This window comes from Anabrus simplex, chromosome 1 (assembly GCF_040414725.1).
Source record: "Anabrus simplex isolate iqAnaSimp1 chromosome 1, ASM4041472v1, whole genome shotgun sequence".
Taxonomy (NCBI): domain Eukaryota; kingdom Metazoa; phylum Arthropoda; class Insecta; order Orthoptera; family Tettigoniidae; genus Anabrus; species Anabrus simplex.
In genome coordinates this window covers 788,293,934-788,312,049 of record NC_090265.1, presented here as the reverse complement: position 1 = coordinate 788,312,049, position 18,116 = coordinate 788,293,934, and the positions used below count along the sequence as shown (strand labels likewise).

At 39.7% G+C, this 18,116-nt stretch overlaps 1 protein-coding gene across 1 annotated transcript in view; it reads left to right on the top strand.

Moving 5' to 3' along the window:
* Positions 1–18,116, top strand: part of LOC136857523 (UDP-N-acetylglucosamine transporter TMEM241 homolog) — a 43,538-nt gene that overhangs the window by 6,383 nt on the left and 19,039 nt on the right. The window lies entirely within an intron of this gene.

Genomic DNA, 18,116 nt, shown 5'->3' with positions numbered 1-18,116 from the left:
CTGAGCTCTTTATTTTTCTAGTGTGTGTATAATGTTGTATGTCTTCTGTACTGAAAGTTCCAGTTTAAATCAGCATCATGAAAAATCTTGTTGGTATGAAAGTTGTAAATGGAAGGGGTGTAAATGAGTATAGAGAGTTTGTTAAACATTTGATGATAGTAATTTGCCACCATGGAATCAGAATACTTTTTGATGTAATGTATGTTCACATACATGTGCAATCTTGCTACTACAACAATCTTAAACGATTGGTTTGATGAACCAAAGAAGCAAAATTTAAATAGATTGCTACGTACCTTGAATTTAGGGGATTGAACACCATCGCTTCTTCTGGGCATTCAAAGGCTTGCTGGCATATAGGACCCTGTTTGGTTTATGATTGCAGGAGTTTCATTCTCACTTTCAGCAGAGGTTTTAAACTGATTTAACCAAGCTTCCTCATGTGGATGAAAAGTCCAACCATTTCAGTTCCGTTAATTGCATTCATTGCTGAAAAGAACTTCAGTGATGAGATTTTTTGCCTTGCCAACCTTGTCTGAGATTTAGCACAACAATGATCTCATGTTTCCCCTTAAAATAGTGATCACCTCCATCGTCACAAAGCTCCAAGACCAACATGCAATACTTTAAAGCCATAACATCTTATTTTCATAGAAATTTTAAAGAAAAGGCTTAAAAATGACCTCGGCCCTATTCCTTCAAAAACCTTAGACAGAAAACTCCAAAGCCCCTCCAATGTAGTGTGGCAGCTGTGACTACTTTTTTTTTTTCTATTTGCTTTATGTCGCACTGATACAGATAGGTTTTATGGCGGTGATGGGACAGGAAAGGCCTAGGAATGGGAAGGAGCAGGCCGTGGTCTTAATTAAGGTACAGCACCAGCATTTGCCTGGTGTGAAAATGGGAAACCACAGAAAACCATCTTCAGGGCTGCCGACAGTGGGGTTTGAACCCACTATCTCCCGGATGCGAGCTCACTGCCTGCGCGCTCCTAACCACACGGCCAAATCGCCTGGTCGCTGTGACTACTAAGCATAGTTTACAATTGATTAAATTTGTTTACTATTTACATGCTATTGAGTTTTTCAATTCATGCAGTTTGTACTCACAAACGTGGTTGAACAAACAGCCCTCCTGCTCCTCTACAACACAGCCAGGCCCGTATTTCCCATTAGGTCAACTAGGCTCTAGCCCAGAATACGTCTTCTGGTGGAGCACGATGCTTGACCATGATGGGAATAATTCAGTGATGAAATTTGGTTCAACTGTTGCAGGGTGACTGGCCTGGCTGGACTGGAAGCAAGTGTCATGCTAGAGGAGAGTGTTTTTGTTGCTGTTAGTAACAATCAGCTGTGTACCTGTGTGTTTCTCACAATGATTTGCATCTACATTTAGCTTTAGATTTCTGCTAGTTGTGGCCGGCCATGTTAATGTTCAGATTCATTTCGAGTTCACATTTAGTACTGTACGGGAGATCTAACATAAACCAAACATGTGCAGAGGGGAAGGTACTAGCCTGCTCGCACGAACCCTACTCGGCCTTGATGGTATGCTGGAGAGAGGAAGTAGTGGGGGAACCACATTTACTGTCATGTGACATGTAGTCCAACTACGGAAAATCACTGTGCTTTTTTGCTAATGTGATGCATGACTGATATTGCTTACAACTATAGTAAGTAGACTCGTGTTCCCATCCCAAGGTAGTGTAGCTCTTTTCAGGCACACCCCCAATGGGGGGAAGTGAAGTGCATGTACCATTTCAACCACATACTAGCCCTTATGCCATTCAATTTCTGGCAGTACCGGGAATCAAACCCGGGCCCCCTAGGACGGCAGCTAATAACACTACCCAGTACGCTACAGAGGTGGACGCTTACAACTATGAAAATAATAGTCAACAGTCAATGAAATTCATGAACTCCTGTGTTTTACATTTTTTCTGTTGGACCGGGTAGCTCAGAGAGTTAAGTGTTGAGCCGAAGGTGTATGGTTCCATCCCAGCTCAGATTGATGGAATTTGAAGGTGCTTAAATATGACAGCCTCATTTCTGTAGTTTTCCTTTAAAAGAAATCCAACAACACAAAATTCCAGCATCTTCGAACATCCTGTAACTAGTTACTGGTACGGTAAATTCATGATGTTGTTGTTATTATTATTATTATTATTATTATTATTATTATTATTATTATTATTAGGCTGATAAGGTACGATGTTCCTAGTCCTTGAAATGAAGCAACAACAGAAAATTGTATTGTGGTACACGAGACAAAAAAATGAGCATTTTGGTTTTCTCTTTTTTTTCAATTGGCTTTACGTCACACTGACACAGATAGGTCTTATGACGACGATGGGATAAGAAATTACTAGGAGTTGGAAGGAAGCAGCCATGGCCTTAATTAAGGTACAGCCCCAACATTTGTCTGGTGTGAAAATGGGAAACCACGGAAAACCATCTTCAGAGCTGCTGACAGTGGGGTTTGAACCCACTATCTCCCGAATACTGGATACTAGCAGCACTTAAGCGACTGCAGCTATTGAGCTCGGTGATTGAGGTTTTGTAGTCCCAAGAAACGAATCCTATTACCAGTGAGTGTCATACATAATCCCTTAAAAGCATGCTTTTTCTTTGTTTTTGGGTGATAAGGGGAAAGTCTTAGATCGGAGCAGGAAGAACATCAATTTTATATGTTTTAAAATCAGGTTTCCTAAGTGCAGTCAAAGAAGATAGTTCTGGTCTGTATATGTTGTGGTCAAAAGAAATTCCGTGGATCGTAAACCGTTTAAAAATATCTGCTATCACATTTTTTCCTGATGCTTATCCTGCTCTGTGGGATGCTAACGAGGAGTTACAAGATAATGTCACTGTACATGATGTATCACATATTGTGATGTTGATTTTGGAGTGTTAAAAAGGCAATACTCAGACAAAGCACAACACCTATCTAAAAGCATTTTTTTAAAGAAAACAGTGATGAAACAAACACCTGGCTGTTGTACCCACAGACTAAAGGTTGCATGAACTATGTCCTGTGCATGCTATTTCAAAGTTCATGAGTGTTGGGTGTGTTTACAGCTGGGTTTAGTGACGGGAAGACCACATTTCAATGAGTGCATGACCATGAAAACTCTCCTCACCTCAACATTAGTGCAGGGAACTTGAGAATGCGAGCAAATGCACAATGAAAAGTTGACTGTAATCTAGTAGAGCAAGTCCAACAAGAAATTCAGTGATGGAGGGATTTTTAAAGTGGATCATCTTAGCTGTTAAATTTCTAACGATAAGAGAATTGGCATTATGAGAAAGTAATGAACATTGGGGGAATTACACGGAGGCAAGTTTTTCAGTTTGCTAGAATTTCTTGCTGAGGTTGACCCCTTTCAGGCTGAACATTTGAGACGCTACTCTGACAGAGGCTTCTTGTCTGTCGAAAACAACATTTGAAGAGTTTATCATTATTTTGTCACAAAAGATGCTTGTTACCCTGGTTGACTCTACACCAGACTGTATCACATATGGACCAGCTGTTATTTGTTTTATTAGATATGTTACGGTAGTTGGTAATCTGCTTGGACAATTTTTGTGTTTCTTGCCAAATGTTTGGTACAAATAAGAACAAATGGTACAGACCATCTTATGTATTTTTGACTGATTTGATTTGAATGTCAGTAACGAACTGTAGGGCCCAGTCATACAACAATTTCTCTTAATGTGTCTGGGATGTATAAGGGTGATCAAATGAGAATCAAGGAACTATGTCCACAAGCTGAATATGTACTATGTGCAGCCCACTCCCTCAACCTTGTAGGTATTTGTACCTGCACAACAGAATCATGCTTAAGCACAATACCCTTTTTTTTTTTGGTGGTGGTGGGGGGCTTCTCAAAGAGATCTACAATTTTTCCAGCTCTTCAACACACTGCTGGGGTCTTCTTGAAAACTGATGTCTTGCAGTGCACCACCTGCCCAAAACACGATGGTCAATTCACCATGATGCATGTTGAACACTGCTAGAAGACTGGCGTGGTATAATTCAAACCTTGAATTTTATTTCAAATAATGTTGAAAAAGCTGCGAATATAAAATGAAGCTTCTGTGAGAAACTACAGTCACTTGAAATGGCATTTATGGCCATATTATGGGGACTTATATTACAAATGTTCAACAAAATAAATGTTAAGTTTCTGGATGAAATTAAGTATATGGGGATAGTTCTAATATATTAACAGCTTTCTCTGAATTCATTTCACTTATACGAGATATATTTCATCTGCTTAGAAAGCCTGGCAAAAGAAAAATCTTCTCAAGAATACAGAGCAGATGGCGAAGGAAAAGAAAAGAACTTTGGTTCCTTGTGAATTCTGAGATGGAGAAATTTCGCTGAATGACTGCATAAACTTCCACATGAACTCATTCACTGTCATATTCATTGCACTGAGTACAGAACTGAGAAAACATGCTGAAAAATATAACCATCTGCAGAGAGCATTTGGATTTCTTAAAGAAATGAAGTTCCCAAGACCTCTGATATTTCAAAAAGTGCAGAAACTTCATTGAATTTGTACAAAAATTATCTTGAGTCCTCAATAATTTAGATGATTGTTTGCACCTAAAGATGTTCCTGGAACATCGAATACCTAAAGATTAAAAAAAAAAAAAGTGTTAGTTTAATCTAAATAAGCAAGCTTCTACGTCAAGATGACATGGTTTAGGTGTATACTAATGTAAACATAGATCTTACGATGGTCCTCTGCATAGCAGAGAACGTTCAACGTGTAAAGAATTATCTGAGGTCAACTGTTGGAGTAGAGAGATTACCAGCAACACCACTGCTCGCTGTTGAGGGGAATATTGAAAAAGCCTACATCCTGTTTTCCATTCCATGACCGGGTCAGGGATGGGATGAATGAAGCCCCCAACTTGCAGCGAGGATATGAATTGAGCCGGCTGTCGAGGCCTGTCGCACTTCTCTGGGGCAATGATTAATGACTGACAGATGAAATGAAATGATAATGGAGAGTGTTGCTGGAATGAAAGATGACAGGTGTGCCACACCAAGTTTGTCCTTGTGTTGCACCATTCTGACGTCGCTCTCGCAGCAATGTCTCGAATGTATCACTTTGTTGTATTCCCAAACATGACGTATCTTTAGCTTCTCTTTGACAGATGGCGTCTCATGCCATCAATATTATGCAGGGATCCTTGGGTTACGACCTGGTAAGTTTTAATCAAGCTCGTGGGCCAGTGATCTTATTTATCATGCAGTACGAGTTTTCTCGTAACGTGTCTGATAGTAATATTCATTTTGTCCTGCACACATTTGGTCGTCTCTACACCGTGCGTGAGTGAGTTGGCGTGGATTTATTTGCTTGAATATATGTTATCTTTCCATATCTCACAGGTGTCTATTTTACATCACCCTTATTTTTCTTCTTATTTGCTTGTGTTCTTGGCTTACATGCCGGTTTGAGTGTTTATTTTAAATATTTGCTCTCCATTTTACCTTTTTCATTGTTGGATACATTTAACGATCTTGTAACTATGGCAACCTCTCATCTTTCATATATATATTTTTTGTTTCTTGCTGGGCCATCTTCTCGGTGTTCTTTTATTTATTGTCTGGGGATGCGGATTCTTAGAGATGATTGTTGTGAACCGCGTCTTTTAAAAGAAGATATGATTTGAACTCTTGTCTGGTATTACCGAATGCTCGTTTATGTGATTTAAGAAAGTGAATGTTTGCTTTCATTGTAACTATCCAACTTCTCGCTTTGGTGAAAGAGATGCTTCGTTCCAAATAATGAATTACTTCGCCAAGAAAGAGGTATGTTCTAATTCTAGTTGTAATTGCAATTCGTAATGTTTCCTTACAACTTTGTTAATATCTACCAAACAGCACTTATTACGGGATACACAACTGCGCGTTTTAAAGCCCTTACGTCGGTGATACGTAAGTAATATCTTTTCTGTATCCTCTCAATTTTCGTTTGCTTTATGTTTTTATTTGAATCCCTACATATGTTAATAAATGTATGTTTTTGATCCCATTCTTTTATTTGATAGATGAGGTACAAGTCCAGCTCTGGGCTGTTTTTAGCCTGTTCCGACCAGTCCATGAGGTAAGTATTTGTGTCAGTAGGCGTGTGTGCGGTGAGGGGCACACAGGGAAAACTGGAGTACCCGGAGAAAAACCTGCTCCGCCTCCACTTTGTCCAGCACAAATCTCACATGGAGTGACCAGGATTTGAACCACGGTATCTAGTGGTGAGAGGCCGGCACGCTGCCGCCTGAGCCACGAAGGATCTGTTGAGGGGAATATTATTCAAGAGACTAACTATGATGATGACATTGATTCATTTGCTTGACGTAAAAAGACATTGATTCATTTGCTTGACATAAATCAAGAAGGAAGATGGTTTGATTTGCATCACCATGATTTATGAACTGCATCTTGTCTCAGATCTAAGAATTGATGTTTTGCCATGGTTATTAACAGTGACAATAGAGCTTTATGCCTGTTGCTCACGGTAAAATTTTCCTTCAAATTTATTGTACAATAATTTAATTTTATAAAATTTCTGTTGCTCACGGTCGAATTGAAGTTTTATAAAACCGTTGATAAAACTTCTCATAAAATATGACATGTTCTGTTCCATAAAATTAATTTTGCGAAATGAACCAATTAACAAAGCTGACATGATGATGATGCTGGCGCTACGATGTGAGAAGATTGTGAAGCTCCATAAACGAACACTTCTAAAATGGCAGGATCTGGGTGGACTAAGGAAGCTATTGGTGTTTGTATGAGGTCAAAATGCCAATGTATCACAACAGAAATACAAGAAGGAGGCAAAAAACTCAATCGCCGATTTTGTGTCACAGTTTCGGCCAAACACAGGCCAGGCAGATGTGAAGGCGAAGATAAATGGGCTTCGAACTAAATTCTTGGTAGCACATACACATCTTAGTTCATAATTTAGTTCATAGAAGGCAATCCCGATGCTTCCACGGATTTTATAAAATAATTTTACCATAAATGACACAACTTGGTTTTGTCATATTTTTATAAAATTAGTTGTACAGAAAATTTTATGAAACATTTTATAATGAGCAATGGGCATTATGTTGATTGTATAGACTTTGTCAGTATTTCATTATCTCAGTTCGTGTATTTAATTTTCTTCTTCTCTTAGAAAAAAAAAAAAATTCTCCTTTCATGACAACACTCTCCTTCTTCCTCTACTGCTTTTCTCACACTGGTGGGGCCATGGGTGCGAACATTGTTACACGTGTCCAGTTTTGTGGTCGGATGCCCTTCCTGATGCCAACCCTGTGTGGAGGGATATATTCACTATCGCATTTTTCTGTGGTGGTTGGCAGTGTGGTGTGTTGTGTGCAGATGACCTTTTATTACAACAGTGGCATTATTATAAACATATGTGACTCTGAGTAACCTCATGATGTGGTGAGGGGGGCGCCTAATTTTGACTGACCTAGAGCGCCTTAATGTAAAAATTTGGCCCTGGAACCGTGATCTCTCACAGTGCATTGTCTTCCCCACAAAAGTTCACTCCACAGCTTACATGCTATGCTAAATTCCATAGCCGTCTGACTGACTCGTTCCTTGTTGATATACTTCTGAATGATCTCTCTGGACTTGCTAAGTGTCTGGTGACTGTCTTGACACTGACTGGTGCTCTCTATGTAGGTCTGTAGAAGATTCTTGCAGTTTCCATTTCCATGTTTGTCGTTTCCTTATCACAAATCTGAACAATTTGCTGGGGCTGTTGTTTTACTAACTGCTGGCATTGTAACACCCTCCCCCTGCTCCAGTAGGCCAGGTGTGGTTGATAGCAATCCCTCTTTTCTTCCTCTTCTGCCGACCTATTTTGGCTTACACAGTCAAGGATTTTTCTGTCAGGGAGAATTCCCTTAGCTTTTAGTGTCTCCTACTGAATGCCTCATCCGCCAACTGCGCCATTCCAAAGGTTTCCCTCTCCACTAAGGAGATCATCGTAACCCTGCCGAGGAGACCGTACAAGGTGTTACCAGCTGGACAGTTGAGCCAGGGTTTTTAAAGAGCTTCTCTGTTACTCACATTTTGTCCAGACTTGTGACAGGCAGAACCTGGCTTCCCATATACTGGGCCCGGGTTGACAGATGTAATGTTAAAATATCTGGCTTTGAAAAATCATGCTTCATCTTCTTCAGCGTTGCATATTTGCTGTAAACTTTGTGGCATTCTTAGCATAGCCAATGTACGAGGACGGTTTGAAAAGTTCTCGGAATCACTGCTAGATGTCAGTGCTAGAGCAACGAGGTTCCCGCGCAATAATCACACATCCTTTGTGAGTGAACAGTCAGTGCTCTAGCTGCAGGAGTGTGGTAGTGACGACTCTTTGTTGTTGTTCCCACGTAGTGATTTGTGACAATGGAAAAAACTGAGATTTGAGCAGTGATTAAATACTTTGTAAAGAAAGGTATGAAGGCAAAGGAAATTCATGCCGACTTTCAGAACACACTGGGAGACTCTGCTCCTTCATTTTCAACTGTTGCCAAGTGGACCAGCAAGTTTAAATTTGGTCGGGAGAGCTTGGATGATGATCCGCGTAGTGGACGGCCAAAAAGTGTTACGACCCCAGAATTTTTTGCAAAAGTGCATAAAATGGTCATGGAGGATCGTCGACTGAAAGTGCAGGAGATTGCTGAAGCTGTAGGGATGTCTTCTGAACAGGTATATTATATTTTAACCGAAGAATTGGGTATGAAAAAATTATCTGCAAGATGGGTGCCGCGGCTCTTGACATTGGACAATAAACGCACCAGATTAGAAAAGTCTGAACAAAGTCTGTTCCGTTTTCAGCGCAATCAACAAGATATTTTTGCGCCGGTTTGTGACTACAGATGAAACTTGGGTCCACTACTATACCCCAGAGACAAAACAGCATTCAGAGCAGTGGGACCATGCTGATTCACCAAAGAAAGCAAAGGCCAGAAAGGTCATGGCCTCAGTTTTCTGGGATGCAAAATGCATTCTGCTGATAGATTATCTTTCTACTGGCCAAACAATTACGGGGCAATACTATGCAAACCTCCTAGACCAACGACAGGAAAAGATACGCGAAACAAGGCCTGGTTTGGCAAGGAAAAAGGTCATCTTTCATCAAGACAACGCTCCGCCGCACACAAGTGTTATTGCCATGGCAAAACTTCATGAACTGGGGTATGAATTGTTGCCACATCCACCTTATTCACCTGATTTGGCACCATCAGACTTTCATCTATTCCCCAAGCTGAAAATTTTCCTCGTTGGACGGAGATTTTCTACAAGGGAAGAAGTGACAGCCGAATTCGAGAGGTATTTTGCAGGCCTGGAGGAATCTCATTTTTGAGATGGGATCAAGGCATTGGAACATCGCTGGACCGAATGCATTAGTCTACAGGGAGACTATGTTGAAAAATAAAAGCAGTTCCACCGAGGTAAGATACTTAATTCTAGTACATTCCGAGAACTTTTCAAAGCACCTACGTAAGTATGCATGGCACTGGGACAGTTAACAGAACCATTACAGAAATATTGGCTGTTCGGGTAATAGGTTTGTGGAAATTACATTTTAAAAAAGATCAAGAGATCATCTGAAAACCAAGTGCATGTGTATGTAGCAATTAATTCCTGTCTCTGGGAGTTTGACTGAAATATGTATTTGTGATGAGGAATAGTGGATCATCATCCAGCACACAGCCACTTGTGTCAGTATCTCATTATGCCAACTCTTCAGTGCAACCAGTTTTCACTTAATCAGTTCCAGACTCTTCACCAGAAAAGACTGCCACTGTCTGTAGTGGACATGAAGTTCATTTTACAAAGGTTCTCCTAATTTTATGCCCCTGTAAAGTGAGAGAGTAATGTAGTGACCTCAGATTGAAAGGAAATACAATATGAAATGCATCTTCTTTGGGCTCCCTTAGACTTATTTTTGCTTTTTACTCCTTGTAAAAGACAGATCATGGAAAAGAGCTTGGAATATGGGAAGGATATAGTAATGACTTTTATAGACTTAGAGGGGGCATATGACAGCATCCCCAGATCACAAGTTTGGGAAAGCCTGACACACGGGGGGATTGGCAAGGAACTAATAACAATGATAAAAGCTGTGTGAAGACAACAGTGGTTAGATCAGAATGGTTTGCAATTGACAATGGGCTAAAACAAGAGAGTGTTTTGTCAATCTTTACTGTTCATAATGGTGATGGATGACATCATTATGTCAGCTAGGGAAGGAAGATTATAGAGGGGAAGAATTAATGTAATGATATTTGCAGATGATGATGATGTGATCTGGGGAGAAGATGAGGAGGAGGCTGAATGTACTGAATAGAAGGATTGAACAATGGGGATTAAGGATGGACATGGAGAAGAGCAAGACAATGGTGATGAGTGGAAGTAGTAAAGAAGGAAAAGGAGCTATCAAAATTGGAGACACTGGGTGAGTTAGCCATGTGGTTAGGGGTGCCCAGCTCCGAGCTTGCATCCGGGAGATAGTGGGTTCGAATCCCCCTGTCGGCAGCCCTGAAGATGGTTTTCCGTGGTTTCCCATTTTCACACCAGGCAAATGCTGGGGCTGTACCTTAATTAAGGCCACGGCTGCTTCCTTCCAACTCCTAGTCCTTTCCTATCCCATCGACGTCATAAGACCTATCTGTGTTGGTGCGACATAAAGCCACTAGAAAAAAAATAAAAAAATAAATTGGAGACAAGGAATTGGAAATAGTAGAACACTTCAAATACTTCAGAAGCAAACTGACAGAAAATGGAAGACTGGATATGGTAATTAGTGGAAGGTTACATATGGGGAGTGTCTTCTACCACCAGGTACAGAGATTAGTATGGAATAAAGATGTACCAGTGAAGGATAAAGAAGTAATGTACAAGGGATATTACTTACCTTTAATGACATGCAGCAGAAACCTGGACAGTGACTCAAGAGAGATGAGAGTAGATTACAGGCATCTGAAATGAAATTTCTGAGGAGTGCAGTACAGAAGACAAGGAGGGATGGAGTGAGAAATTAAGACACACGAAAAAATTTGATGTGTAAGAACTAATTGACAAACTGGAACAGAATGGATTGAGGTGGTTTGGATGGATGAAAGTAGAAAGACTGCCAAGACAAGCACTGGAAAGACAGATGACAGAGAAGAGAGAATGAAGAAGGCCAGGATTACGATGGATGGACTCTGTGAAGAACAGCATAGGACAATGGAACCCGGACTGGAACACAGTGTTAGATGAAGAATGGTGGAAAGACCGAACAAAGTGGTGAGGATTCACAGAATACTAGTTGGTGTTCAAACTGAGTTGTCATAAGACAGAACCGTGATTAACTACTTCTGAAAAACACAAATATATCGTACTCGTATATTACATAACAACTGTGAACAAGTCGAGTTCTTCTTAATTCTGTCGTAGTTTGTACAATGAATTCCATGAAATGAAATGTTGGGAGCAGTTTTTGCAACAGTAGAATTAATGTGCAAGAAATCTAAGATCTTCCATAGTCACTGAGGCACACCTTTCTATTTTAAGAAGTTTGAAAAATGACTAAAATCCCAAAGAAATATTGAATCCCCCTTCTGTTATAAAAACTTATTAAAATGCTGTGTGGTGTCAGCATTTTCTTTCTTTGTTGATGTCCGTTTACTGCTTCTTTTCTTGTCCCACCTGTTTCTCTCTGATCATCTACTATTTTCTCTCTCTCTCTCTCTCCAACTTATCTTCACTTTATCAATCCTTCCCTGTTCCTCCAGATTCTGTGCTCACTTCTTACAGGATTTTGGGTCTTCTTTACAGATAGTGAAACCATATCAGTCTACCTTCCTGTATTTCCTCACTCAGTGGCCTTACTTTGACCATTCCTCTAATGTGCTCATCCTCATACAGCCCAGTCTAAATATGTTGCACATCCTCCTTAGCATTTGCATAGCTTATCATGGGGCCCTTAGCTGAATCTTGACACTGCTTCCATTTGTGCCAAGCTCCTCACTTTCACCCCAGTAGCGGCTTTTCAGGTGCATCAGGTACAGCCCGGCTGCACTAACATTTCTCAAAACAATGTCTATCATTGTCTGTATCCCTACATTTTCTGTTTAAAATATATTCGTTGAAAAAACCGAAGAGTGCGCTCTATATGTTGTGATTAGTCAACATGCGTAGCGCTCATAGTTAAGCAAGCACCGCTGTTCGCTTCACTTACGAGTGCTGCGGACTGAGTGCAGCCCTCTCAATGCTCACAGCAGTGCGGGCTGACTTGTGACGTGTAACACAACGGTTGCCATGACAACGCTCAAGACTGTCATGAGTACGCATACGGTTGTATTTTGCGTGGTGCAGCCCAGCGAGTCTCTGGGATATTCGGCTGCTTGGCTCGAGCTGGGACGATATTATCCGAACCCGACTGAACGTGTAAGCCGCCCTCTCTGCTTAGGTTGAACACATGCGGGCTCCTACAGCATTGCTGCCAATATTAGTATCTCAATCTCACGCTAAAACACAATCAAACAAAGACACATTTACTAGTATATTTTGTCGCGAGAGTTGTGGCTACTGTTACACCAGCTGTAACAAGAAGCTTCTTATAAATTTGAACGTGTGGTGCACGGAGTATTCTTTCATAGTAAAAATAAATGTCCGTTGTTATAATGTGAATCGTGGCCGTGTGGCGGATTAATTGTATGTGAACTGTAAATAACATAAGCGCATTTGAAGAGCATTTAGTAGCACAGCTCACACGGTGAGCTCTTGGCGTTTTTATAGTTACTATGTGAAGCGTAGAATAATTATTGTCGTATGGATGTTTGGAGAGGAAGTACGTTTGAAATTCATTAGAGATATAAATATGTAGTATTATAGTATTTAAATCTTTTCTTATAGTGTGAAAGAATAGTGTTCCTACCGGGCGAGTTGGCCGTGCGCGTAGAGGCGCACGGCTGTGAGCTTGCATCCGGGAGGTAGTAGGTTCGAATCCCACTATCGGCAGCCCTGAAGGTGGTTTTCCGTGGTTTCCCATTTTCACACCAGGCTGTACCTTAATTAAGGCCACGGCCGCTTCCTTCCAACTCCTAGGCCTTTCCCATCCTATCGTCGCCATAAGACCTATCTGTGTCGGTGCGACGTAAAGCCCATAGCAAAAAAAAGAATAGTGTTCCCTCCAAAGCGTGCTTTAACATGGCATCCTCTGCGGATTTAGTTTGTATTTTAAGAGAAACTCCGTTTTCGAAATGGAAGAAGGAGGATAAAAGAGAAATGTTATCAGTCAAACGTCCCCAGCCAGATTTGACTTATCAGAAAATAACAGGTACTGCCTCCGGAAAGATGCACACACGAACTTTCCAAGTATCTTGGTATAGTAGTTATCCGTGGTTATGCAGTAGTCATTATTTGCAGAAACACTTTTGTTGGCCTTGTCTTATTGTTGGAGTGAAACAGGGAGTCTGGAATCACACAGGATTTGAAAATATGTCCTGTGCTACTAGGTCTTTCCAAAAGCACGAAGGTTCCTCGGAGCATATAAAAATGCCGTGGGATTTAAAGAACTTAAGAAGAATCAGAATCAAATTGCTGACGCTTTAAGAAAAATGCTCGTCTATACATCACAAAATTTAATGAGAGTGTGAGGCTTAACAGACTTTTCATGCGATTGCCAGTCGATGCAGTTTTATTTCTTTCTAAGCAGGAAATGACATTTAGAGGCCATGAAGAGAGCGGCGACTCCTTAAATAGAGGGAATTTCAGAGAACTGTTGAAACTTCTAGTTTCCAACAGCTCATTAGAAACGCAGCAGCATTATGCTTCTATAAAGAAAGTTTTTAGCGCAGAATCGAAAACTATACAATGTGAGTTAACAGACTGCACCTATACCTTCATTAGGGATACTGTGAAAGAATAAATTTTAGAAACTTTTTTTTTTTCAGTTCAGGTCGACGATACAACTGATATCACAAAGAAATCGCAGTGTTCGGTGATACTTCGGTATATTATCCACAAAGGTGCGCTAGTTGAATGCTTTCTTGGTTTTTTGAAGTTAGTTCGGACCGTACGGCGATTACTTTATTCAGCTTGCTGCAGACTATTGAGTGAAATTTCCTACAAAACTAAATTGATTGCCCAGTGTTATGACGGAGCTAGTGTCATGGCAGGTCATCTAAATGGTCTTCAAACTTAGGTCAAGGAGGATGCCCCTCAAGCATTATTTGTACATTATTCGGCACACTGATTAAATTTAGTGATACAGCAAAAAGTATTACCAACATATCAGAGTGCCGTATTTTTTTGCGAGTCTTGGTGTTATTCTTTCATTTATTCATTCATCAGCCAAAAGAACTTTCGTCGCTGATTCAGTAATTGCGAAGCGAATACCATCTGGTGTGGATACACGTTGGTCGTCACATGGGAAACTTTTGAGCGTGGTTGTCGAGGAGTGGGAGGGATTGAAATAAATTTTTGAAAGACTCATGTACGATCCTCAGTCAGACGAAAAAACCATTCGCCAATCAGAGGGGTTGTTTAATAACTTTAATAGCTTCCAGTTCACATTTTTATCAATAGTATTCAATGACATTTTTGAGCTTGCTAATATATTATTTAACGTGCTCCAAAAGAAGTCTCTGGAAGTTTAGTTCTGCCTCTCAAAAATAAGACCCACACGGCAACTGATACTAGGTAAAAGGAATGAAGAAACATTTAAAAACAGTTTTCGTACGGCTGAGAAAAAAACCAAAATTGAACTAAAAAGACCTTCTGGTTTAAAAACAGAAACTGAAATTTTTCTAAAGTATCAAGTGCTTTATTTTCAGATACTGGATTTAGTCTCCGTAGAGACTGATACAAGATTTCAAGATATGCAGAAGCTCCAATTTCTTTGCTTAGGGGATAGCTCTAAGTTTGAATAATTTTCTAAAATCCTCCCTCTTGATGGTCTAGAGAACTTAAAAATCTCTTATCCCACGACATTTGACACACACAGGTTAAAAATGAACTTCAGTTTATCTATTCTGATTCCACCTACAAAAATACCAGTTTGGAGGACATAATTCTGTCGCTCAATAAAAATGAACTCACGGACGTTTTCAAAGAAGCGTACAAATTATTTTATTTAATACTTACCATACCATCTACCAGCTCCTCAGTAGAAAGAAGCTTTTCGTGCCTTAAGCGGATAAAAACCTACTTAAGGAATTCAACATCGCAGGAGAGGTTGACTGCGCTGGCAACCATATCCTTGGAGAAGTCACTGCTCAGCGACTTGATGGATACAATGCCCTTTTACGATAACATCATTGACAAGTTTTTTAGTTAATGTTATAGTTACATTGTGTTTTTTAAAGTAATTGCATGGAAATTATACAGCGGATATTTGTAGACCATTATCATACCAAAAGTTCTCCCCGATCCCTTATTTCCTCCTAGCTAGATTATCCAACACACCTATTCAAAATGTAGGCTACACATTTACTGCAGATGCGAGTGCTGGGCTGCACCAAACTTACAACCCACGAGCCGCCACTGTTTCACCCATCCTATCCAACCTTCCTTGGTCAGCTCTCGTTATTTTTAACCCCGACAGTATTAGTTTGCGAATCCTAGGGAGTCTTTCATTTTCTCGCCCTTCATGGTCCTTGTCTTCTTTTGGCCCATATCTTGATTTTTTGACCAAAAAGGGAGCTTTATTGAACATTTTAGAAAATATTTATATAAATCTCAATCAAAAATCCAATCCCACCCATAATCTTAACGAAATTCAAGAAAATATGAACATCCTGCTTGATAGAGTAACTGAGGAAAGATTACTGGTCCGTTCTCCCATACTTCCACTCACTCTCCCATCCCTCACCCGCTGTTTCCCCAACCCAACACAATATCAGAACAGTTGAGAGTCAGTGTGGAGGTCAACACTGACCCAGCCTGATCTTTACATGCACAGGGCTGGAGGAAAGGGAACGTGAGTAATGTTTTGCGACTCTTCGTATTATCTTTCACTTCTACTTCATTTTTCGTTCTCATACTCGGCTTTTTGTTTCCACTTTTAGATCCTGGCTATACAGTACTTGTATTCTCTGTGAAGAAATGTAACGGATTTTTCAAAATTTCACTCCGTTTCCAGGAGCATGACAAATAGAACAACATCTAACAGTCTTCACCAATTTTTAAGTACAGTATTTCCTCCAGCAAACAAATAGTTGTGTTAAATACTAGCTGATGTACCCGTGCTTCGCTACGGAATTCTACATTGTATACAGAATTCTAGGTTAGGTAGTGTACACGTTGTGAGTAAGACTGTATGAAATTGCATAGCTCTTAGCGTTACCGGTACCATAGAAACGCGACGGGGAATTCACCAAACATCTTTTCTCATATGAAGACTGAGTTAGGGAATTTTCACTGTAATGGTAGACCTGGTTGCATACCATCAGCCACGATCAGGTTTTTCCTCCAAGCCAGAGGAGAAACCGCCTCTTCACTGCGAATTAGGAATAAAATGAATGTAGAAGTTAATAAAAATGAAGAGGGAGAAGCTTTTCATAAGAAAAGGCTCTTTTCAGGGTTGAATTTTGAGTTATTTAATGAATTGTGCTGCTATAATTTGGAATAGCCCAAATTGCTATTCTAGACCAGACCATACTACTACAACTAAGTGAGCATCTGCCTTAAGTGTGCCCACTGCTCATTCAAAACAGCGCGTCAGAGTAGGGATCGAATAGCTAGAATACTATGATTTACCACTGTGTGTTACGTACAAGCTGTATCAGAAAATGTATGAACCAGAGGAATGGCATGCTAAAGAATAAAGTTTTCAAACTCCTTGGCTATTTCCCCCCAATATTCAGTCAGGCTATTATATTCGGTACGCAGCAGTAATCCCTTCTATCGGAGTTGAGAGGCAGCAATAAGAGACAAAGAACATCACAACAAACAATGGTCAATGTAATGTTATTGTTGATCAGTGTTATCAGCTTTCGATATTGTAGGCCTTCACATTTGGTTTTCTTCCGACTCTGAAATACCACTCTTATCATAGTCAGTATGTTAAAACTGAATAAAAAATGACTGGAAATTGTATTCTCTATAACTTTTGTTATGTAGTACTATTCGATAGGACCAATGGCATAGGTATTAAAAATTACATTTTAGGTGCCTTCCCCTAAACTACAATTTCATCCAGGGTGAATACAGTTGTTTATAGTTTAGACTATAGTTTCTTATTCCCCGACTCTATGTACCGATTTTCATTAAATTATGTTTACCTATTTTCTCGTGGCTCGGCGTTGATATGGACTTAGCAACAAAAATACAAATTCATGAATATCTCTGTTATCATAGCCAGTATGGTAAAAATGTATAAGACATAAATGGTCAAAAATTTAATTTTATATAACTTTGGTTATGTAGTTTTTATCGATACGACCGCTAATAATATAAATATTTGAGAATTAAATTTTAGGCCTCCCACTAAACTACCATTTCACTCAGTGTTAATTAAATTATTTATAGCCTATATTGTAGTGGCTTATTCTCCGACTTCACATACAAATTTTCAATGAGGCCCACTAATATTGCAAATATTCAAGAATTAAGTTTTAGGCCTTTCCCTAAACCACCATTTCACTCAGCGTGAATAAAATTATTTGTAGCCTAGATTGTAGCGACTTATTCTCCAACTTTGTATACCCGTTTTTATCAAGATAGGACCAATAATAACATAAATATTTGAAAAATAAATTGTAGGCCTTCCCCTAAACTACAATTTCAATCAGCGTGAATTAAATTATTGATGGCCTAGATTGTAGCGACTTATTCCCTGACTTTGCATACTGATTTTCATTAAATTCTATATAGCCGTTTTCTAGTGATGCGTGTACATACATACAGACAGACAGACAGACAGACAGACAGACATTACAGAAAAGTAAAAAGTGCATTTTCTTGTTACTGTGGACATGACCGATACAGAAATACCATTCTTTTCAAATTCTGAGCAGTGTACAGACAAAACTCTTATTTTATATATATATAGATGGTTGGACCCACAACTAAATTTGTCCAAGTTTGAAACTATGTGC